This window comes from Aquarana catesbeiana, linkage group LG08, assembly GCF_042186555.1.
Source record: "Aquarana catesbeiana isolate 2022-GZ linkage group LG08, ASM4218655v1, whole genome shotgun sequence".
Taxonomy (NCBI): domain Eukaryota; kingdom Metazoa; phylum Chordata; class Amphibia; order Anura; family Ranidae; genus Aquarana; species Aquarana catesbeiana.
In genome coordinates, this window is record NC_133331.1 from 194,086,752 (window position 1) to 194,111,095 (window position 24,344).

The window sequence follows — 24,344 nt, forward strand, 5'->3', positions numbered from 1 at the left end:
GTGCAGCTAACTCACTGACCGTCCTGCCTAATCTAGCTAACTCAAATGAAATGACACTGTCTCTCTCTCAGCACGCCGGAACACACTACACAGGGCCGCCGTGCAGCCGGCCTTATATAGTGTGGGGCGTGTTCTAAACCCCCTGAGCCAAAATTGGCCAAAGCCACCCTGGCTTTGACCAATTACAGCTCTCTCTACCGATGGCGCTGTGATTGGCCAAGCATGCGGGTCATAGTGCATGCTTGGCCAATCATCAGCCAGCAATGCACTGCGATGCCACAGTGAATTATGGGCCGTGACGCGCCACACGAATTTGGCGCAAATGGCCCATATCGTTCGCAATTCGGCGAACGATCGAACAGCCGATGTTCGAGTCGAAGACATTAAACCAATAATGTCTTTGCAGAGCGAACACACCCCCACCAGACGATCATCTGTGCATCGCAGAGGGGCCCTTAGCTGGCAGACATGTCCCCACTCCGCAAACACTTCTCTACCTCCCCAAGGAGATTTCCACTACCAAACGGAACTCAACCAGCGTCAGTCTGCCCCAGTCAGCTCTTTAGAGTGGGCTGCGAGACAACAAACACTGGGAGACTTATGACAATACTGTACATTAAAATACATCTTCATAAAATTTTCCACAACACTGGCAGTCGGAAACCTGGACACATGATGTAAAAAGCGGACTGTCCAGGTGAATACCGGACAGGTGGCAACCCTAGTTCCCTAGCCTGCATAGCGCTTTGCACAATGTACAGTGGGGTCAGCAACCAGTAGATCACAGACAGGTGACTGGTAGATAACGGTGTGGGCTTGCTGACCCACCATTCCTGAGCATCAAGCAGAGTGCAATGCAGAGGGACTACTTGTAAAGTTGGAGCAGTAGTAGGGAACAAGAGCCGCATAAGCCGATGCCTCCTCTGTAGTGCTGGTTCCTGTCCCATGCGGTGTGATGCCAACTGCACTCCACCTCTTATGCCGGCTAGCAGTCTCCAGAGTGATGCCAGCAGCAGGAAAGATGAGATCTTCAGTTCAATGTGAAGCAATTCACTGGGCATAATATTATAGGGCTGCTTTTACACTGATGTGCTGCGGTTTACTCACACAACCGATGCAGTGCAGTGAACCTGTAGCTTTCTTGCAGGCTTGCTGCACTTAGCCATAGACTTCTATTATATCCTGTGGGTTTGGTGCACTTTCTGAAAGTGCCCAACACCTGCAGGATATAATAGAAGTCTATGGCAAAGCTAACCCAGGAAAGCTGCACCCGTGGTGCAGGTAAACCGCAGCACATCAGTGTGAAAGCAGGGCTCAGAACAGTAAGCATTCATTTACATTTGCAGTTTGGGGGGTGGTAAAACACCATAGTTAAGGTGTGTTTTTATCACCCGCAGCCACAGTTGGAGTTACACGCACTGTCATGGTTGGTAGGTGTAGCACCTGCCAAGCATGACCTATTCAAGTGAATGAGGACACTCTGCAAGTGCCCTGCATCCTTGTGCAGTACAGCAAACAAGGGGTAAAGCAGGCAGCATTGTATATCATAGAGAAACACATATATAAGTGTCAAAGGAGCTGCACACCCCAAAAAAATGAAAACATGGAAAAGTTCCCCACAGGGTTTTTAAACAGCAAAATGAACAAAGTATATGTTTGTAAAAAATTGATTACTTTATTTTACTTTATTTATGTAAAAAATTGATTACTTTATGGCTGCCAATCATGACCCGTTTAAGTAAATGGGGCCACTCTGCAATTCCCTCCCAACTTAATGCTTCTGCCGGGTTCAAGGAGTTAAAGCAGGTGGTGAGAAAGAAATAAAATGCTGGTTGCTTACATCGAAAAGTTCCCCACAGGTTTTTAAGCAGCAAAATACACAAAGTATATGTTTGTAAAAAATTGATTACTTTATTTCGTAGAAAAATTCAAATGTTACAAATAGTTTAAAACATGAGCTCTGGTTGATGACATAAAATCAAGGTAAACTAAATTTTTTTTTGCCTCTATTGTATGTTGCGAATAATATAAAATGTAAATAGTGAATAACTTGTTTGATGTATATTTTAGAACAATAAAAAACCCCGAAGAAGACCACGGATGTAGGGGTCGAAATGCATTGGGTATTTCTGTGCATTCCATGATGTAATGTCATTTGCAATAACTGTTCCCATGATGTACAATGTTACCATCAATTTTGTTTACCTTGATTTTATGTCATCCACCAGAGCTCATATTTTAAACTCTTTGTAACATTTGAATTTTTTTACGAAATAAAGTAATCAATTTTTTACAAACATATACTTTGTGTATTTTGCTGCTTAAAAACCTGTGGGGAACTTTTCGATGTAAGCAACCAGCGTTTTATCTCTTTCTCACCACCTGCTTTAACTCCTTGGACCCAGCAGAAGCATTAAGTTGCGAGGGAATTGCAGAGTGGCCCCATTTACTTAAACGGGTCCTGATTGGCAGCCAGTAGCACCCACCAAAAGCAACAGGGGGTTTAAATCCTGCTGCAACATGCAGCAGCTAAAGTGGGTAGGGATTTGGGGAGGCAAAAACGTGATTCATCTATAGGGTTTTACCACCCCCAACGTTACGTGTGAACGAGTCCTAAAGGTGTTGCTGCCGAATGCAACTAAGGGCTCATTCACAAGTCCAGCAGGCACTTCTGCTCCTTTGAAAAGCGATCTGAGTGTGTTTGACAGATAGTGAGGAGGTGATATGTTGCCTCCTCATCACCTGATTTAAACCCATGATTGCCGTGCAATGCACACAATTGCGACACGGTAAGATGGCAATTAGAGGTTTAAATCAGGTGTGAGGAGGCGACACTGTGCCCGGTGATATTTGACTTCTCCCATGTTGTTCAGGTAGATCTCCACCTCTTTAAGGTTGCCTAGTCCTAGTGTACAGTGTACTGCTCATGCTTCTTCTCTAACGCACTGAACATGCACTGGCACTAGTCAGAGAGTCAGCTTGACAGCCAGGTAACTAGTATGTGCAAAAAATAAGTCAACAAGGGCAGCCTCCAGGTTTTTTTCAAGAAATTTTCTCAGTAAATGAGTTAAAGGGGTTGTTATCCCTCGTGTTTTTAGGATGCATTAAGGTGAAAAACCTTCAGTCATGCAGCATCCCCCAAACCCCCCTCGTTTTACTTACCTGAACCTGTTCTTTCTCGCCCCAGGGACGAGCAACTCAGCTCTAGCAGGTGTCTCGTGTCCTGATTGGATAGATTGATAGCAGCGCAGCCATTGGCTTCCACTGCTGTCAATCAAATCCAATGACGCGGGCGCCAGGGGGTGGGGCCGAGTCCTGCTGTCTGTGTCAATAGATGCAGCAGCAGGACACAGGTGCGGCCGCCCGCAGGGGTGTCCCGAAAGAGAGCGCTTCTCTGGCACTCGAGAAGAGGAAGAGCCACGAGTGCTGCTGAGGGACCCCAGAAGAGGAGGATTGGAGCTACTCTGTGTAAAACCAACTGCACAGAGGAGGTAAGTATGACATGTTTGTTATTTAAAAAAAAAAAAATAGGGTTTTGTAACCCTTTAAGGACCGCTTTACTACTTGCTTGTTTGTACTGAGGGAGTATTTGGGTGACTGCCCACTCTATTACTTCACCATACAGGACCATATGCTGTGACTGCAAAGAGGATTATGAATTAAGACCCAGAATTAGGCCCTAACTTTTCTTGAACAAGTCATGATCGCATATTCTCCTCTTACAAAACGGATAACTATGGCTTCGTGATCAGAAATGCAAATTACTTATACAAGGATCAAAGCTAAATAATGAAGATAATGACAGCACATATGTCAAATACCATATTTTGAGTTGCATATCTTTATATCCAGATCTTTACTAATATATTGGTCTCACAAATATGTGAAGTGCTGAAATCTTCACTAAATCAAATAAAAATTGATATACAGTACATTCAAAGTTTTTTGAGCCATATACAACATAAAGATAGGTAACTTTATTAAGAAGAAAATTGACTATGAATCTATGCAGAAACATGTTTTCTTGCTGTGGGCAAATGGTTCCTTAGGAAGAGTTTGAATGGATTTTTTTGTTCATACATATTTATGGTACTATGAAGTTTTCCATGGTGGCCTTCACCATGTGCTTCCCTCTCAGAAAACAAAGATCATCATAGTTATGTCACCATGCACCCCTGGAGCTTTGAATGCCTGTGGGGATACTGCCGATGGACAGCCAATGGCAAGAAAACTCATTACCAGGCAGCAACATTGACACCCATAAAATGACTTTCCCCTTTGCAGGGTAGAGGACCTGGTAGATCACATGACTATGGATATAAGCAAGTATTTGGGCAATTTAGATTATTTTATTTTTTTAATATAGTTATTAGCTATACTAGAGGGTTGGACATTTGACAAGACCAGCAAATGTTTGTGTCCAATGTCTCTGTACTGTATGTACATGTTTATGTATGAATAAGCTTTACTGGAACCAAACGCTTCTACCTAATTTTTACTCAACATAATATGGAAAGTTTGGCCCCATATTGCAGTTAGGCAGACCCGAGAACTAGATAGATAGATGTACTGTAGATAGATAGATAGATAGATAGATAGATAGATAGATAGATAGATAGATAGATAGATAGATAGGAAGATAGATATGCAGATAAAGACCAATAGGCTTTTTAGGCTACAAATGTATTTCACAAATATGAATTTCAATACTTTCATATACAAATAATAATTCTTTAAAATGTATTTAAACAAAAATGATAATAAATATTTACATGCATGTGCTTGGTTAAAGCCAGATTTAATATAATTCTGTAAGCTGACCAATTACTGGAACTTTTTCACCCTCTTGGATGACTAAATACCCAACTAGCAATAAGGATTGAAAGAGGAAACAGGTAGGACCCCTCCAATTAGGTCCTATCTCTTTCAGAAAAGGGAGGTATTAGGACTATTGCGGTACCACAAAGGTATAAACGAAGATATATAAAAACTTGAGTTTTTTGAAAATTAAGGCATTAAAAAGTCCATATAAGGACACCATAATAAGTAAACAAATGACATAATACAGAAATATTGACAGCAATGTTGACAAAAGGTTATGATGTAGTGCCCACAAAGATAAATGAAGGCAGATGTATTTGGTACTTGCGAATGTGACCTCTACAGTTTCGCGGTCAAGCCGCTTCTTCAGGAGGCGTCCTAGTACACTTTCTACAGGGTAGAGAAATCAACATTACAACAACAGCTGAACATTTAGAAATAAAACAGCAATATAATGGCCATATAAGACAGTTAATATTGGAGAGAGTAGTCATGAATTTATGTTGCACTCACCAACCTCAGCCCCAACTTTCAATTTCATCTTTGACCAAGACCGCAAACGCATAAACTTGGAAAAAGAGCTAGCAGAAAAAACAAAAAATTTTACCATGGCGGAATTTAGAGCACTACGGGATCTTATGCTACTCTTTGATGAAGGGGAGGTAGAGCCGGACGCCTCTGATGGCAATTCTGACTCTCCCCCCTCCAATCGAAGCGGTAATATCTCCAGTTCACAACATCTTAACCCCAAATCTAATTTAAAGTTGAAGTCCAGATCTTTTCCTGATTTAATGACATGCCCATCGATATGGGCCTTCTTACATGAATGTATCCTGTCCCTCAAGAAAGAGCAATGGCAAGCACAACCCTCCAATCTTACCCAGCAACAGGCTAAAGCGGTCACAAAACTTCAAAATAATCCCAATCTCATCATAAAGCAATCTGACAAAGGTGGTAACCTGGTGCTGATGACTCATCATCAGTACCAATCCATGTGTCTCAAGATCCTTTGCAATTCCGATTGGTATTCCCCCATTGACAGTACTTTTATCCAGAAGACCATAGATGAATTCAGAGAACTCATAGGTGGGGCCTTCCATGAGGGCCTCATCGATGAAGACACCCTGAAATTCATCAATGTCCAGTTGCCGCGAACCCCGACATTTTATGCGTTACCCAAAACTCACAAGAACCTCTCTGTACCTCCGGGCCGACCTATTGTTTCAGGCAAAGGTTCGTTAACGGAAAATGCGAGCAAACTGGTAGACATCTTCTTATTACCTCACGTTTTGAGATTACCTTCTTACATTCGGGATACCACCGATCTTCTTAAACATCTTGAGGGAGTCCAAGTCCCTCCGGACGCCCTCCTCGTGGCTATCGATGTTGAGGCTCTGTACTCAAGCATCCCCCACGAGCAGGGCGTCCGGATGGCTGGCTCCTTCCTCATGGAACAGGACCATCACACCTGGCCGACCAACATATTCATTTTAAAGCTTCTAGAATTTATCCTCACCAAAAATTACTTTCTATTCATGGACCAACTGTACCTTCAAACCCAAGGCGTGGCAATGGGCACATCTTGTGCCCCTTCCTACGCCAATTTATTTCTGGGTGGTTGGGAGCGATCTGTTTTTGGTGATGAACTAATGGAACCTTTCCTTAACCACGTCTTGGGCTGGTATAGGTTCATTGACGACCTACTAGTCATTTGGACTGGTACAGAACAACATCTTAAAATATTCATTGAGGGGCTAAATACTAATCATTTTAACCTCCACTTCACCTATGCGTATGATACCCAGAGTATTTCATTTCTAGATGTACAAATTTTCAAAAATTCCACTGGACAACTAATCACAGATTTATATCGCAAACCCACAGCCAGCAACACACTGTTGCATGCGTCAAGTTCTCATCCCCGTCCTCTGATTCGCAGTATCCCTTATGCTCAATATTTGAGACTAAGGAGGAACTGCACAGAGGACGGGGACTTCCTTAGACAGGCTAATGCTTTACGCACTCACCTCCTGACCAGAGGCTATAGTCATACCACAGTGAGGAAAGCCTTCAATAGGGCCTCAGGTCAAGATCGACAAAAACTATTATTTGGTCCTACACGCCCCAAAAAACCCCATTTGACCAAAATCATCACCAAATTTTCTGCTCACCACCATCAGTTATGGCATATATTATCCCGCCATTGGCATATTCTAACGGATCACCACACGCTCAAGAAATACATTAAATCAACCCCTGATCTGGTGTTTAGGAGGGCCACTTCCCTGAGGGATAGGCTTACTCATAGTCACTATAAAACCCCCAATCCTGGCCCAAGACTACCCAGGGGCACTTTCAAATGTGGCGACTGTCCACATTGCCCCTGGATTCAAGAAGGGGAGCAGGTTACACTTCCAAACGGTGAGATATTCTCCCCGAAACATTCAGCTAATTGTTGTACACGTGGTGTAATTTATTTAATGACCTGCGCATGTAGCGCTTTTTATGTAGGCAAAACTATTAGAGAACTGCGGCAAAGATTGGGTGATCATATTTATGCCTCTACTAATGGCAAGCTTACTACGGTGGGTCGCCATATTGGCATTCACCACCGATTTAATTCTGACTATATCAGATTTACGGTATTGGAAGTTGTCCCCGAAGATCCTAGAGGGGGCAACTGGGATCGCCAAATTCTTAAAAAAGAATCACTCTGGATAGAGCGACTCAATGCCTTGACTCCACCAGGTATTAATGAGGCTCACACCTATAAGCATTTCCTTGAATGATGTTTGTGGATACTCTCACCAATCTTTGCCCCTAATCTCTTGTGGGAGTTAGTCCTACATCTACTGTACCCCTTGATCAATTTCTCTATATTATATCTTTGGTATTTTCAGGGTTATTCCCTGTACGTATCCTGCTCTATTTTCCTTCTCCTAACTCTCATTCTTGTTGGACAATAAGAGACTGTAACCCTTGTTCGTATTGCATCAGTTGGTTTATGTATCATCTACATAATGTATTGACAATCCTATATGTACGCTGTTGGTCTATCTTTTAGGCATTGTACACTTTATGCTTTGCAATTATTGTTAATCTTATTCCATGCATATATACTTGTAAGGCAGGCCTATGCGCTTTCCTTATGTGGGGTAGAACTGTCCCCTGCATGACTGCAGCATAGTCCTGCTATTTGTACGGCCTTTGTAATATCTCATCACTTGCTTTGTTTATTTTTACTGCACCCGCCGTCCTTACTGAGCGACGTGAGGAGTTTATTCTCCCCCTACTGCGGGCTTGCGACTCTTCAGCAGTGGGCGTGATCCTTCGAGCCCGTCAGCTGCTTCTCCTTGATGACGCTTCAGCGTCGTCTGACGTGGAGCTACGCGCCTGCGCCGGAAATTCCTCGCGCATGCGCAGTAGTGAAGAGCCGGACCCGGAAGCGGCGGCAGCTAACGTAGCTGCGGTGCCGTCTTCCGGGTAGGGGACATATAAGGCAGCAGACCTGTTTGGTCTGCTCGAGTCGGCACACACAACCCAGGGCACCTCCACAGCCTCAGAAGCCGGTAAGTAATCCATCCGTTGCGGGGAGGGAGGGGTATATCTGTTCCTCCTAAGCCATCCACACACTGGACGCCTTGAACATACCATAATATAATGCCACACATTTATCCCTAAGGTCTCCCCTGTTGGTACACACTCCGGTTCTCAAGCGGCTGCAGGGTGCTAACTCCTTCTCTGGGTGTGAACAGCTACTGAATTTGCCATTTTTTACATAGCAGCAACGATGGGTTTATACTCCCCAAATTCCTTATTACTAATGATTGCATTTATGTGGTGGGTTCTTCATAGCTTTTCAATCTCTGTGCCTTGCTATCTCCCTCTTTTTCTTCCCATTCTCCTGTTCTCCTCTCTCCCCTCTCCCTCCTCCCTCCCCTCCCTTTCTCCCCTTGTCTTCTTTCCCCCTCTTTCTCCCCCCCCCCTTCCTTTTCCCCCCCTTTTTCTTCTGTTTTTTTCTCTTTCCCCCCTCCCCCTTTTCTTCTTTCCTCCCCCCTTTCTCTCACCACTCCCAATCTTTACTTCAGACACTGAGGTGTGTTCCCATGTCACATTATAAAATCTTAGGCTTACAACTACCTATTTCCTTTTATACCAGTATTTTCCAAAAGTGTCCCCCTTGCCCGCACCCGGGGGAACGCCCGCCGTGGGCGTCTCAGTGTCGCTCCAGCCCTTGGAGCTGAGGTTGGTGAGTGCAACATAAATTCATGACTACTCTCTCCAATATTAACTGTCTTATATGGCCATTATATTGCTGTTTTATTTCTAAATGTTCAGCTGTTGTTGTAATGTTGATTTCTCTACCCTGTAGAAAGTGTACTAGGACGCCTCCTGAAGAAGCGGCTTGACCGCGAAACTGTAGAGGTCACGTTCGCAAGTACCAAATACATCTGCCTTCATTTATCTTTGTGGGCACTACATCATAACCTTTTGTCAACATTGCTGTCAATATTTCTGTATTATGTCATTTGTTTACTTATTATGGTGTCCTTATATGGACTTTTTAATGCCTTAATTTTCAATAAACTCAAGTTTTTATATATCTTCGTTTATACCTTTGTGGTACCGCAATAGTCCTAATACCTCCCTTTTCTGAAAGAGATAGGACCTAATTGGAGGGGTCCTACCTGTTTCCTCTTTCAATCCTTATTGCTTTAAACACTTAAAGGATGATGGTACCCCTTAACGATAAAAAATCTCCCTCTTAACTTTGTGGCATTCCTTTGCTTATTATACATGTTGGGTGGATAATACACCCCGATCTTTTGATCAAATGCCCCCTCCCCCCTTTTTCTTCTTGCCACTATTTTACTGTTTTCTACTACTCTAATACACAGTTTGTATTATAATTTTTTGATAGCCAACTTCCATTATAGTAAATACATTTCATTTTTGCTTTCAAACGGGGTTTTGTCCCATTGCCCACGATAATAGAGATATGGATGTCTTGGGTACAGCTTGGGGGGAATTTATGTCAACCATACAAGCAGGATGTCTAGTAAATCAGCAAACAGATGATGAGACTAAAACTTTTTTGGATAGGATGTTTAACCTCTTAAAGAGAAAATCCCACCTGCACTGGCATATTCAATATTTTGAATCTTACATAACAGAAAAGGTCTGTCCCTTGGGTCTTGGGAGGAGATATCAACTAAATGTAGTATTGAACTAATGCAACAACTCACCACTCAGTACCGCACAGACATGACGGTCCTGGATGGTGAAATCGACAGGTTGTTAAATCAATTCCCGAATGTTAAAGACTCGACCTCCTTCACGGTGAAGTGGAAGGAGGCACGAGACAAATTGGAAAATCTGAATAAAGACATCATTACTAAAAAACAAAGAAAATTTTTTCAGGATAAACTGGCGTTCTCAGAAGGGTATGCATACAAATGGTCGGGAAAACTTCATCCCCGAAAAAATAACAGTCATAGTCGCAAACCTCGAATCCCCACAGCAACGGATTGCACAGAATCTGATTCATCTATCTCTTCCCTATCCTCACAGGTCACGACACGTTCCACGAATTCACGAGCACCAAGCATTCCCCGGAAAAGGTCCCTCACCGGTGATAACTCATCCACTAAGCACCCTAAAAAAGGCAAACAACACGGTAAAGCATTGAAAACACCAGAAGCATCGCGGTCGGGTGGACAGACCCCTCAAGAGGGGTCTCTCCAACCTACCTTACACAATATTATTCCAAAACTTTTACAACCCATCATACAGACACTGTTATCACAACCTGGTTTTTTAGTGCAGGCAGCTCCAGAACCCACCAGGCAGGGCAATATGGACAGTTTTGTACAAAAAACCCCGGTTCCAAGCACGTCCCACAACTTGTCACATTAACAGAGATGGGAAGCTCTCATTCACTTAATATACAGTAATTAATTTTAACCACGTATCAGTTGAATCATGAGGAGGAACAGGTTCTCCAACTAGGATTGGGCTTCTGCCCCTCTGAGTCAATTGATATTTATGAGTCAATCAAAGACCTGTATTTATTCGCCAGAAAATTAACTTTCAATTTCATCTTTGACCAAGACCGCAAACTTGGAAAAAGAGCTAGCAGAAAAAACAAAAAATTTTACCATGGCGGAATTTAGAGCACTACGGGAACTTATGCTACTCTTTGATGAAGGGGAGGTAGAGCCGGACGCCTCTGATGGCAATTCTGACTCTCCCCTCTCCAATCGAAGCGGTAATATCTCCAGTTCACAACATCTTAACCCCAAATCTAATTTAAAGTTGAAGTCCAGATCTTTTCCTGATTTAATGACATGCCCATCGATATGGGCCTTCTTACATGAATGTATTCTGTCCCTCAAGAAAGAGCAATGGCAAGCACAACCCTCCAATCTTACCCAGCAACAGGCTAAAGCGGTCACAAAACTTCAAAATAATCCCAATCTCATCATAAAGCAATCTGACAAAGGTGGTAACCTGGTGCTGATGACTCATCATCAGTACCAATCCATGTGTCTCAAGATCCTTTGAAATTACAATTGGTATTCCCCCATTGACAGTACTTTTATCCAGAAGACCATAGATGAATTCAGAGAACTCATAGGTGGGGCCTTCCATGAGGGCCTCATCGATGAAGACACCCTGAAATTCATCAATGTCCAGTTGCCGCGAACCCCGACGTTTTATGCGCTACCCAAAACTCACAAGAACCTCTCTGTACCTCCGGGCCGACCTATTGTTTCAGGCAAAGGTTCGTTAACGGAAAATGCGAGCAAACTGGTAGACACCTTCTTATTACCTCACGTTTTGAGATTACCTTCTTACATTCGGGATACCACCGATCTTCTTAAACATCTTGAGGGAGTCCAAGTCCCTCTGGACGCCCTCCTCGTGGCTATCGATGTTGAGGCTCTGTACTCAAGCATCCCCCACGAGCAGGGCGTCCGGAAGGCTGGCTCCTTCCTCATGGAACAGGACCATCACACCTGGCCGACCAACATATTCATTTTAAAGCTTCTAGAATTTATCCTCACCAAAAATTACTTTCTATTCATGGACCAACTGTACCTTCAAACCCAAGGCGTGGCAATGGGCACATCTTATGCCCCTTCCTACGCCAATTTATTTCTGGGTGGTTGGGAGCGATCTGTTTTTGGTGATGAACTAATGGAACCTTTCCTTAACCACGTCTTGGGCTGGTATAGGTTCATTGACGACCTACTAGTCATTTGGACTGGTACAGAACAACATCTTAAAATATTCATTGAGGGGCTAAATACTAATCATTTTAACCTCCACTTCACCTATACGTATGATACCCAGAGTATTTCATTTCTAGATGTACAAATTTTCAAAAATTCCACTGGACAACTAATCACAGATTTATATCGCAAACCCACAGCCGGCAACACACTGTTGCATGCGTCAAGTTCTCATCCCCGTCCTCTGATTCGCAGTATCCCTTATGCTCAATATTTGAGACTAAGGAGGAACTGCACAGAGGACGGGGACTTCCTTAGACAGGCTAATGCTTTACGCACTCGCCTCCTGACCAGAGGCTATAGTCGTACCACAGTGAGGAAAGCCTTCAATAGGGCCTCAGGTCAAGATCGACAAAAACTATTATTTGGTCCTCCACGCCCCAAAAAACCCCATTTGACCAAAATCATCACCAAATTTTCCGCTCACCACCATCAGTTACGGCATATATTATCCCGCCATTGGCATATTCTAACGGATCACCACACGCTCAAGAAATACATTAAATCAACCCCTGATCTGGTGTTTAGGAGGGCCACTTCCCTAAGGGATAGGCTTACTCATAGTCACTATAAAACCCCCAATCCTGGCCCAAGACTACCCAGGGGCACTTTCAAATGTGGCGACTGTCCACATTGCCCCTGGATTCAAGAAAGGGAGCAGGTTACACTTCCAAACGGTGAGATATTCTCCCCGAAACATTCAGCTAATTGCGGTACACGTGGTGTAATTTATTTAATGACCTGCGCATGTAGCGCTTTTTATGTAGGCAAAACTATTAGAGAACTGCGGCAAAGATTGGGTGATCATATTTATGCCTCTACTAATGGCAAGCTCACTACGGTGGGTCGCCATATTGGCATTCACCACTGATTTAATTCTGACTATATCAGATTTACGGTATTGGAAGTTGTCCCCGAAGATCCTAGAGGGGGCAACTGGGACCGCCAAATTCTTAAAAAAGAATCACTCTGGATAGAGCGACTCAATGCCTTGACTCCACCAGGTATTAATGAGGCTCACACCTATAAGCATTTCCTTGAATGATGTTTGTGGATACTCTCACCAATCTTTGCCCCTAGTCTCTTGTGGGAGTTAGTCCTACATCTACTGTACCCCTTGATCAATTTCTCTATATTATATCTTTGGTATTTTCAGGGTTATTCCCTGTACGTATCCTGCTCTATTTTCCTTCACCTAACTCTCATTCTTGTTGGACAATAAGAGACTGTAACCCTTGTTCGTATTGCATCAGTTGGTTTATGCATCATCTACATAATGTATTGACAATCCTATATGTACTCTGTTGGTCTATCTTTTAGGCATTGTACACTTTATGCTTTGCAATTATTGTTAATCTTATTCCATGCATATATACTTGTAAGGCAGGCCTATGCGCTTTCCTTATGTGGGGTAGAACTGTCCCCTGCATGATTGCAGCATATTCCTGCTATTTGTACGGCCTTTGTAATATCTCATCACTTGCTTTGTTTATTTTTGCTGCACCCGCCGTCCTTACTGAGCGACGTGAGGAGTTTATTCTCCCCCTACTGCGGGCTTGCGACTCTTCAGCAGTGGGCGTGATCCTTCGAGCCCGTCAGCTGCTTCTCCTTGACGATGCTTCAGCGTCGTCTGACGTGGAGCTACGCGCCTGCGCCGGAAATTCCTCGCGCATGCGCAGTAGTGAAGAGCCGGACCCGGAAGCGGCGGCAGCTAAGGTAGCTGCGGCGCCGTCCTCCGGGTAGGGGACATATAAGGCAGCAGACCTGTTTGGTCTGCTCGAGTCGGCACACACAACCCAGCGCACCTCCACAGCCTCAGAAGCCGGTAAGTAATCCATCCGTTGCGGGGAGGGAGGGGTATATCTGCTCCTCCTAAGCCATCCACACACTGGATGCCTTGAACATACCATAATATAATGCCACACATTTATCCCTAAGGTCTCCCCTGTTGGTACACACTCCGGTTCTCAAGCGGCTGCAGGGTGCTAACTCCTTCTCTGGGTGTGAACAGCTACTGAATTTGCCATTTTTAACATAGCAGCAACGGTGGGTTTATACTCCCCAAATTCCTTATTACTAATGATTGCATTTATGTGGTGGGTTCTTCATAGCTTTTCAATCTCTGTGCCTTGCTATCTCCCTCTTTTTCTTCCCATTCTCCTGTTCTCCTCTCTCCCCTCTCCCTCCTCCCTCCCCTCCCTTTCTCCCCCCCCTCCCCTTTCTCCCCTTGTCTTCTTTCCCCCTCTTTCTCCCCCCCTTCCTTTTCCCCCCCTTTTTCTTCCGTTTTTTTCTCTTTCCCCCCTCCCTCTTTTCTTCTTTCCTCCCCCCTTTCTCTCACCACTCCCAATCTTTACTTCGGACACTGAGGTGTGTTCCCATGTCACATTATAAAATCTTAGGCTTACAACTACCTATTTCCTTTTATACCAGTATTTTCCAAAAGTGTCCCCCTTGCCCGCACCCGGGGGAACGCCCGCCGTGGGCGTCTCAGTGTCGCTCCAGCCCTTGGGGCTGAGGTTGGTGAGTGCAACATAAATTCATGACTACTCTCTCCAATATTAACTGTCTTATATGGCCATTATATTGCTGTTCTATTTCTAAATGTTCAGCTGTTTTTGTAATGTTGATTTCTCTACCCTGTAGAAAGTGTACTAGGACGCCTAGACCGCGAAACTGTAGAGGTCACGTTCGCAAGTGCCAAATACATCTGCCTTCATTTATCTTTGTGGGCACTACATCATAACCTTTTGTCAACATTGCTGTCAATATTTCTGTATTATGTCATTTGTTTACTTATTATGGTGTCCTTATATGGACTTTTTAATGCCTTAATTTTCAATAAACTCAAGTTTTTATATATCTTCGTTTATACCTTTGTGGTACCGCAATAGTCCTAATACCTCCCTTTTCTGAAAGAGATAGGACCTAATTGGAGGGGTCCTACCTGTTTCCTCTTTCAATCCTTATTGCTTTAAACACTTAAAGGATGATGGTACCCCTTAACGATAAAAAATCTCCCTCTTAACTTTGTGGCATTCCTTTGCTCTTTAAATACCCAACTTTGCAAAAATATCAATGTAGTAAATTCCTCAGTTGCACACCATATGGACTCTGTCTAGATTTAAGTGATATAAAAAAAAGGCTGCTGTACAGAAGGGCAGTTTAATGAATATGTTAAAAAATAGCATAGGATTTTGATAACAGCTTACCTGTAAAATCCTTTTCTTGGAGTACATCACGGGACACAGAGCCACAGTAATTACTGTCTGGGTTATATGGCACCTCTAGGTGATGGACACTGGCACACCCTAAACGGGAAGTTCAATTCCCCATATAACCCCTCCCCTTACCGGGAGTACTTCAGTTTTGTAGCAAAGCAATACACGTGTAACCAGAAGGAGGGGAGGGACCTCTGTGTCCCGTGATGTACTGCAAGAAAAGGATTTTACAGGTAAGCTGTTATAAAAATCCTATTTTCTTTATCGTACATCACGGGACACAGAGCCACAGTAATTACTGTCTGGGATGTCCCAGAGAAATGCCACCTGAGGGGCGGGGACACAACAAAAGTAGGGTGCAATCAGACCTGAGGACCTATACTGCAGCCTGCAGCACACTGCACCCAAAGGCGACATCCTCATGCCTTCTTACATCCACCTGATAGAATCTGATAGAATCTGGTGAATGTATGGACTGAAAACCAGGTTGCGGCCTTGCAGATTTGAGCCATGGAGGATTGGTGATGCACTGCCCACAAAGCACTAACATCCCTGGTGGAGTGCGCTTTGACCCGAATAGGTGGAACCTTCCTCTTCAAGCCATAATCTTGAATAATTTTCGTCTAGGACCTTCCGCACAACACGAATAAAACATCTGTTTTCCGAATCTGAGCAGTCGCCTTCAAATAGATCTTGACCGCTCTCACTACATCCCAACAGTGTAGTGACTTTTCTTCCTTAGAACAGGGTTCTGGAAAAAATGAAGGTAAAACAATATCCTGGTTTAGGTGAAAACCTGAAACCACCTTTGGCAGAAAGCTAGGATGAGGACGCAATACCACTCTATCCTTGTGAACGATAAAAAATGACTCTTTACAAGAAAGAGCCGCCAGCTCTGATACCCTTCTTGCAGAAGAAATGGCTACCAGAAAAACTAGTTTCCTTGTCAAAAGGACCAAAGGAACATGTTGTATCGACTCAAAAGGCTGTTTCTGTAATGCCAACAGAACTAAATTCATGTCCCAAGGGGGGCGTGGCCTGGACGGTGATGGTGTAGGACGCGTGTGAGCTAAGCTCTCGGTAAATCCTGACACCGGTATCCTGAGTGCCCACAGCTTCGTATTGATATACTCCCTGGAAGGCTGCGCTTTATCCATCATGTCTACACCGAAGAGAACTGCCACTGCATCCTCATCACTGGACAAATATCGGTGCCAGGACAAAGACCACGAGGAGCAAGATGGCGATCCGGCAGCCTCCTCTACAGAACATGCGGCAGCTGATACAGCCAGGGTTCTAGAGGCTATTTCCACATGTCAGTCCACTCTGACAACCAAAATAGAGGAGATAAAAGTGGATATCTCCCTGATCAGACAGGACATGACTAAGCTCAAGGGTCAGAGAGACTGAGACTAGAATTAGCCAGGCAGAAGACATTATACATCCTCTTCAAAATTCACACGAGGATATGCAATGTTAGATACAGCAATTGGCCCAAAAACATGACGATCTCGAAAACCGTGCTCACAGGTCAAACCTCCGCTTCATCGGGCTCCCGGAGGGCTCGGAGGGCCAGGACCCGGCCACTTTCTTGGAAAAGCTCCTAACTTCAATGTATGGCAGGGAGGCCTTCTCGACCACATTTGTGGTGGAACGCGCCCACCGCATGCCTGCACACCGCCCTCCCGAGGGCGCTCCGCCATGCACTTTCATAGCTAAGTTCCTTAACTACAGAGATCGGGATGCCATTCTTCGCCTGACCCAGGACAAGGGGAACATTCTTTTTCAGAATGGCCACATCCTCGCCTTTCCCGACTTTTCGGCGGAGGTCCAGAAACAAAGATCATGTTTTACGGATGTCAAGCGGCACCTTAGGGCATACCACTTGAAATACGCTTTGTTATTTCCAGCCCGCCTTCGAGTCATGGGGGATGACCAAGCATATTTTTTTGAAGATCCTACGCTTGCCTCGGCCTGGCTAGATCGGCGAGACGCGGAGAGGATAATGCCTGCCCGAGAGAGACCAGCTTTCTAATGTGAGTAAGCTCCTACATATCAGGCAAAATTACAGAAGCCTGACTTACATACTGTCACATGTTCTGGAATTATGCCCAAAGCTCTTCTACCGAAATACTGCACATGTGTGACATGGCCTCATCTGGAATACCACAGTAATATGTATTATGCCTGAATATAAGGAGACCCATACCCTACCTCTCTTTTCTAGTCGCTGTGCATCTGGACCGCTGGCCTCATGCCAAATATCGTTAAGCTGGGCACCATGAACACATGATGTCACCACTCGTAGACCCAGACTTATTTTGGGGAACCCTTTACTGATTCCTACTTGGGACGCTATGCTGAAACCCAACATCGATTAAATTTTTATTTTTTCCCTCCCCCCCCCCTCCATATTTTTGTTTGTCACGGTCCCTGATTATGGGTTTTCCATTTCTTTCTTTTTTCCCCTCCTTTTTTTTAAATTTTTTTTTCTTCTTCTTTCTACTTGTATTTCAACATTTTATTTGACATTATTTTTTCATTTTATCTCTACTACTTACTGTAAAAGAGCGTATGACCATTGTACAAACACCGAGTGTTGGTAGGTTTTATATGACACAAGTCCTACTGCTGGCTCTGCAACCAGCGAATGGTCGCCCGCCGCCTAGTCAGATTGTCACCCATGATGCTCAGAAGATGCATGTGGGTGACGATGTGGTTGTTGCGGAATTCTCTGCCCTTCTTGCTATTTTTTTTCTTGTTACGGCAGACCCACACAAGTTCTGGAAATCATGCTCCAGCCAAGTTGGGGAAGCTGAGGGCGGGGAGGGGGGAAAGGGGTAATTGTAAGTTTTGTTTGTGGTTAACTATTTGTAATGCAACGTGTTTCGTGAGATATAACTACGCAAGGTACACTATGCAACAAAGGTGTTATGAGCTGCACACACAAATGTGTTCCGTAGATGGTTCTGCTCTGGGGACTAACTTAATACCTCCCCCAGATGACACTTATCCCAATCACTTGTGGCCACCATAAAATTTCTAGTCTGGAATATCCGTGGGATTCGGGACAAGTTCAAGCGCACAGCTGTGTTTGGCTGCCTCAAATCCTATCGAGCGGACATAGTGGTACTGGTGGAAACGCATGTAACTGGTCAACTTCAACTTGCACTTAAACGCCCGTGGGTAGGGTGGACGTATCATGCCACCCACACTCCCTACTCCTGTGGAGTGTCCATTTTAATTGCCAAAACAACCCAATTTGGGATTATCTTGGTGCGGGTGGATCCCCAGGGCAGGTTCATCTTTTTGCACTGTACTCTATATGGTACGCCGTACCTTATTCTGGCTTATTATGTCCCTCCGCCTTACAATTCCACTGTGGTTAATGAGGGTTTTTTATATATGGCCCAATATCCCACAATCCCAGCCATATGGCCTGGGGATTTCAATATGGTCCTAAACCTGACCAAGGACAGACTACAACCGAGCCAGACTATCCAGCTACCCACCACTACCCGCCTGAGTCGCACAATGACCGAATTCTCACTAACTGACACCTGGCACTTTAAACACCCAGACACTCAGGCCTTTCCATGTTTCTCGGCAACACACTCCACCATGTCACGTATAGACTATATAATTGGTCTCAGATGTTCTACTGCCCCTGCTTGAGGACTCAGGTTATCACACCAGGTCTCTATCAGACCATGCCCCTTGCTGGGCTTCCCTACGCCTTGCTCCTTAAGTGGGACCCCGTATATGGCGCCTCCATCCATTCTGGTCATCGGCTCTAACTGCTCAAGATGACATACAGAGGGAATGGCAATTTTTTTTCAACGCAAACAGGGGTAATGAGTCCATAGGCCTAATATGGGAAGCATTTAGCTACATGTCCGCTTCATCTTATCTGGATGCATAAACAGACTGAAAGCTTCCTCCAAAATACTGCTTCAACAAGCATCAGAGAAACTAGTAACAGACAAATTTGTGTCAGAACCCACACCGTACAATGCCACGGCCCTTAAATTCCACACGCGGTGAACAATATATGCAGCGCTAGCGACTATTTTTATAGTGAAAAATTGTATATAAGTGAGTTTCCGCTGCTGTAAAAAAGTACTGGTACTTAATATATGAAACAAAATAAGACGTCATCAAAGGTCTTTGATGACGCCCTGGAGGAGGGGCGAAAAGCGTCGACGTAATATCCGGCTCACGTCCTAAACCAGTGACGCTGCTTCCTGTTCCCGTGGAACGCACGCTTACAGCGGCGAACGCGGAACTTTCTCTGAATGCCTGTTCACCACTTGATTCTTGTGAGTAGCGCTATCATGCGCAATTGATATCCTGTCTCCACAGTACTTCACCATAGTGTTTTTTCTTCATATTTTTTATGGGTGATCATGAAAATCCTGCAACCTGAAGCACACATTTTATGAACTATGATCCAGAGTCATCTCCCTTGTCTCCATCGAATCACAGCTTATCAGCATATCAGGTGACAGACTGTTTATCATAGGCTGAAGGATTGCTTTCATCACTGACTAGTGGGATTGTTTTTGCCAACATACATGTTTTAATATTATTATTCTTTGATTTTATGGTACCTACGTATTTTCAGCACTTTCATAATAATAGGTATCATTTTTGTATGGTCCTAGTATCATTGCACAGTGTTTGTCTTTCCACATAGCCAGTGCTGTATTTATTTTATTTTCACATATCAACCATCAGCACTTTTATAGCAGCGGCAGCGCATATTTTTCACTATAGAGATAGTTGCTGGCGCTGCATATATTGTGGGTTTGTTTTTTGTTAAAATATATGTTTATTATTATTATCTTCTCTATATTCTATGGCACCTACATATGTTTAGCACTTGTATCATTTTTATATGATCCTAGTGCTATTGCACAGTGTTTGTTTATCCACGTAGCCAGCGCTGTATTTATTTTGTTTCATAAATTCCACACGCGCTTAGTCGACCAAATGCACTATGAAAAGGCTAGACAAAAGCACTTTCTTTCAAGGCAACAGGTGTTTGAGCAGGGAGAGCGGGTGGGAAAGCTTTTGGCTTACCTGGCACACCAAGACACTAGGCCACCAGTGGTGGTATCCCTGTTAGACCCACTGAACAAACCCATCACAGATCCCCCGCCGGTGGCGGCCACCTTTAGATCATATTATGCTGACCTATATGCCTCACAGGTGACTGTCACTACACAGGAAACACAGGCCTTTCTGCAAAACATACCCTTCCCTCAGCTATCTGAAACTCAGGTAACATACCTGGAGGCCCCCATCACCATGGATGAAATTGCACTAGCAATAGCATCCTTAGCACCTGCTAAAGTCCCTGGTCAGGATGGCCTGCTGGTAGACTTTTACGCAACCTATTCAGAGACATTGACCCCCGAATTACTGAAGTTATACAACCATATTTTTTAATCCGAATCCTTACCAGAATCCATGTGACAAACGGTAATTATCGTGTTCCCCAAACCGGGTAAAAATCCCCAATACCCTGACTCTTACCGACCAATTTCGCTACTCCAGGTGGACATAAAAATTCTGGCAAAAGTGCTAGTCTCCCACCTTAATCTAATTATTTTATCCCTAATTCATCCCGATCAAATGGGATTCATGCCTGGTAAGAACACAGCCATGAATATCCGCCGACTGCACATGAATCTTCAAACGCCTCACGAGAAAGTGGGTACCAGAGCAGTGATAGCATTAGACGCCGCTAAGGCGTTTGACTCTGTGAAATGGGGATACCTATGGGAGTGCTTGAAAGGCTTCAGATTTGGCCCTAATTTTATTAAATGGGTAAAGTTATTATACTTCTCCCCAGAGGCCCGGGTGGCGGTAAACGGATGGACGTCGGACCCCTTCCCATTGGGGCGTGGAACTAGACAGGGGTGTCCGCTATCCCCATTGCTATATGCCCTGGCCGTAGAACCACTCGCTATTTCACTCAGAACAAACTCGGGTATTCATGGTCTCCGGATGGACTCTCTTATGGAAACAGTGAGCCTTTACGTGGATGACATGCTCCTCCATTTAGACGACACTGGCCCATCCTTACAGACTACCCTCCAGACCATTGAAGAATTCGGAAAGCATTTAGGTCTGCGCATAAACTGGTCCAAATCGCAAATATTACCCATAGACCATTTTCCACCGACAAATTATTCTGCGTCCCTCCCTCTTCACAGAGTATCATCTATTCAATATCTAGGAATAAAGATCACTAGAGAACCCCTAGACTACATAAACAATAACATAGAACCATTATTTACTTATCTGAAAACACACACACAATCCTGGTTGCGACTTCCACTGGGAGTGATGGGAAGGATCAATCTAACCAAAATGATCCTCCTGCCAAAGTTCCTATACATGTTCTGGCATTCTCTGGTTCTAATCCCCTTAAAAACTTTCAAAACATTGGACAGCATACTAAACACTTTCACTTTGTGTCCAGCAGACACAAATTGGCGTGGAACACCCTCAAGAATCCATTTTCCTCGGGAGGAGCAGCTCTACCAGATTTCCACTCCTATTATATAGCTGCCCAACTCTCCCACTTCCATCACCTCCACAAAACAGACAAATCCAGATATCAAACCCTCACTTGCCGAAAGCTACACAACAGTGCACACTCTCCCCTACAAGTGCTATTTAGGGGCAAGGAAGGCAGGGGGGATACAGATGGTCGAAATCTCCTACTGTCTCACCACAAACGTATATGGGGGATCGCGCTCAAACTGACTGGAGCTGACTTTTTTCATTCTCACACACCCCTTTGGCATAATCCCCAACTAAGGGAACTGTTACAGATTCCGGGTGTTGACATCTGGACAGCCAAGGGGATATTATATCTACATCAAGTAATAACCCCACTCGAAGTTCGGAACTTTCAATCATTACAGGAAGAATTTGAGTTACCACCCCACATGTATTTCAGATATTTACAAATCAGACACGCCCTTCGGACCCAATTTGTAGATGGCTTCCCAAACCCGCAAACTTTATCCATGGTAGATGTAATCACAGGCGCAGACCCTTCCAAACTGATATTCACTCTCTATAATATATTAAGAACTAGATCAGTATCACGGATAATAGACACGGCCAGAACAAGATGGGAGGATGACGTGGGCCCCATAGAGGAATCAGACTGGGACGAGATTCTGGAGAACATTAGGAAGGTCTCCCCTAGGCTCTCCGAGCGCTTGACCCAATTATATATTATACACAAATCATACCTTACACCGGCGAGAATCGCCAAGTACCACCCAAACCGCAACCCACTGTGTCCGAGATGTGCAGGCCACCCATACACATTCTATAACTTAATATGGACCTGCCCAGCGATCCAGAATTACTGGGCACAAATCATACAGTTTTTGCATGACCATATGGGATCGCCCTTACAACTGGACCCCAAATCCTGTCTAATGGGATTATTTCCAGACATCACAATTAACCAGTTCTTAGCGATTGTCCTATATGAAACCCTTTTTAGTGCACGAAAGTTAATAGCCAAATATTGGATGCGAAATACACCCCCTACTATCCAAGCATGGATAAGGGAGATAAACTTAAATCTACCATACAAAAAGGTTATATACCGGCACAGGGGCTGTCCTGCCAAATACAACAAGATCTGGGACAGATGGTCAGATACCCCAGATACGTATATTGAATAGGCATATACACCAGAAAGTATATTGGGAGACCAGAGCTAATCCAGGTCATGTGAAAGAACCTTGTCATACTGGGTAGGGATAAAGAATCCAAAGACTCAACAGAGCCAGTGGTGCAGGGTGTAGGAATATAATCTGTTAAAAAAAGGGTATGATAGATGCAAGAACAGATTATATTGTATAGCAGACAGCTAGGAGAATTCACCTGTGTGTGTTCAATATGTATCCATATATTGCACTGCATGTTAAGTACTGCGTATGTATGTTTTGCTTACAAATAAACTTGGTTTTCAAAAAAAAAAAAAAAAAAAATCATGTCCCAAGGGTTCAGGGGTGCTTTAACCGGAGGATTAAGCCGTGTTAGAAGGGAACGCATAAATAAGTGAGAACTGATCCCATGGAGTCACCAACGCATTTGTTACGCATGCAAGTGGATCCCTTTTTCTTGTCGACTTTGTTGTTGAACCTGGACGCAAACAGATCTACATCCGGGATTCAACATCGCTGGCATATAGCCAGGAAGATGTCAGGGTGAGAGGACCATTCCCCCAGGAACAACTGCAGGCAACTTAGGTAGTCTGCCTGCCAGTTCTCTACCCCTGGAATGAAGATTGCCGAAATGCACGGCACATGTTCTTCTGCCCAGGTTAGGATATGGTTTACCTCTCCCTGGGTTGCCTGACTTCTGGTGCCCCCTTGGTGATTGATATAAGACACTGCTGTGGCATTGTCGAAGATTGCCAAAATGCACGGCACATGTTCTTCTGCCCAGGTTAGGATATGGTTTACCTCTCCCTGGGCTGCCTGACTTCTGGTGCCCCCTTGGTGATTGATATAAGCCACTGCTGATTGAATCCTGACAGGAGAATTCTGCAACTGGAATGTCTAGGCCTTTAGGGCTAGACGCGCTGCCCGAATCTCTAGAATGTTGATGGTCAAGGTCTTTTCGGTTCTGGACCATCTCCCTTGGACAGACGCTTCTTCCAGGACTCCCCCCAACCTCAAAGGCTGGCATCTGTTGTTACCACCTTCCAGGTAACCGCTAAGAAGGATTTCCCCTTCTGCAGATTCTGGGATATCCTTCACCAACTGAGGCTCTGGCGCACTTTTGGCGACAAACGCATTGAAAAATGTAGTGCCTGAATCCTTTTGTTCCAGGCCGATAGGATACTGTTTTGCAGCAGTCTTGAATGAAACTGAGCATAGGAAACTGCTTCAAATGAAGCCACCATCTTCCCCAATAACCTCATACAAAGGCGAAAGAAAGGACCTTTCTTTGCCCTGACCCCTTGGAC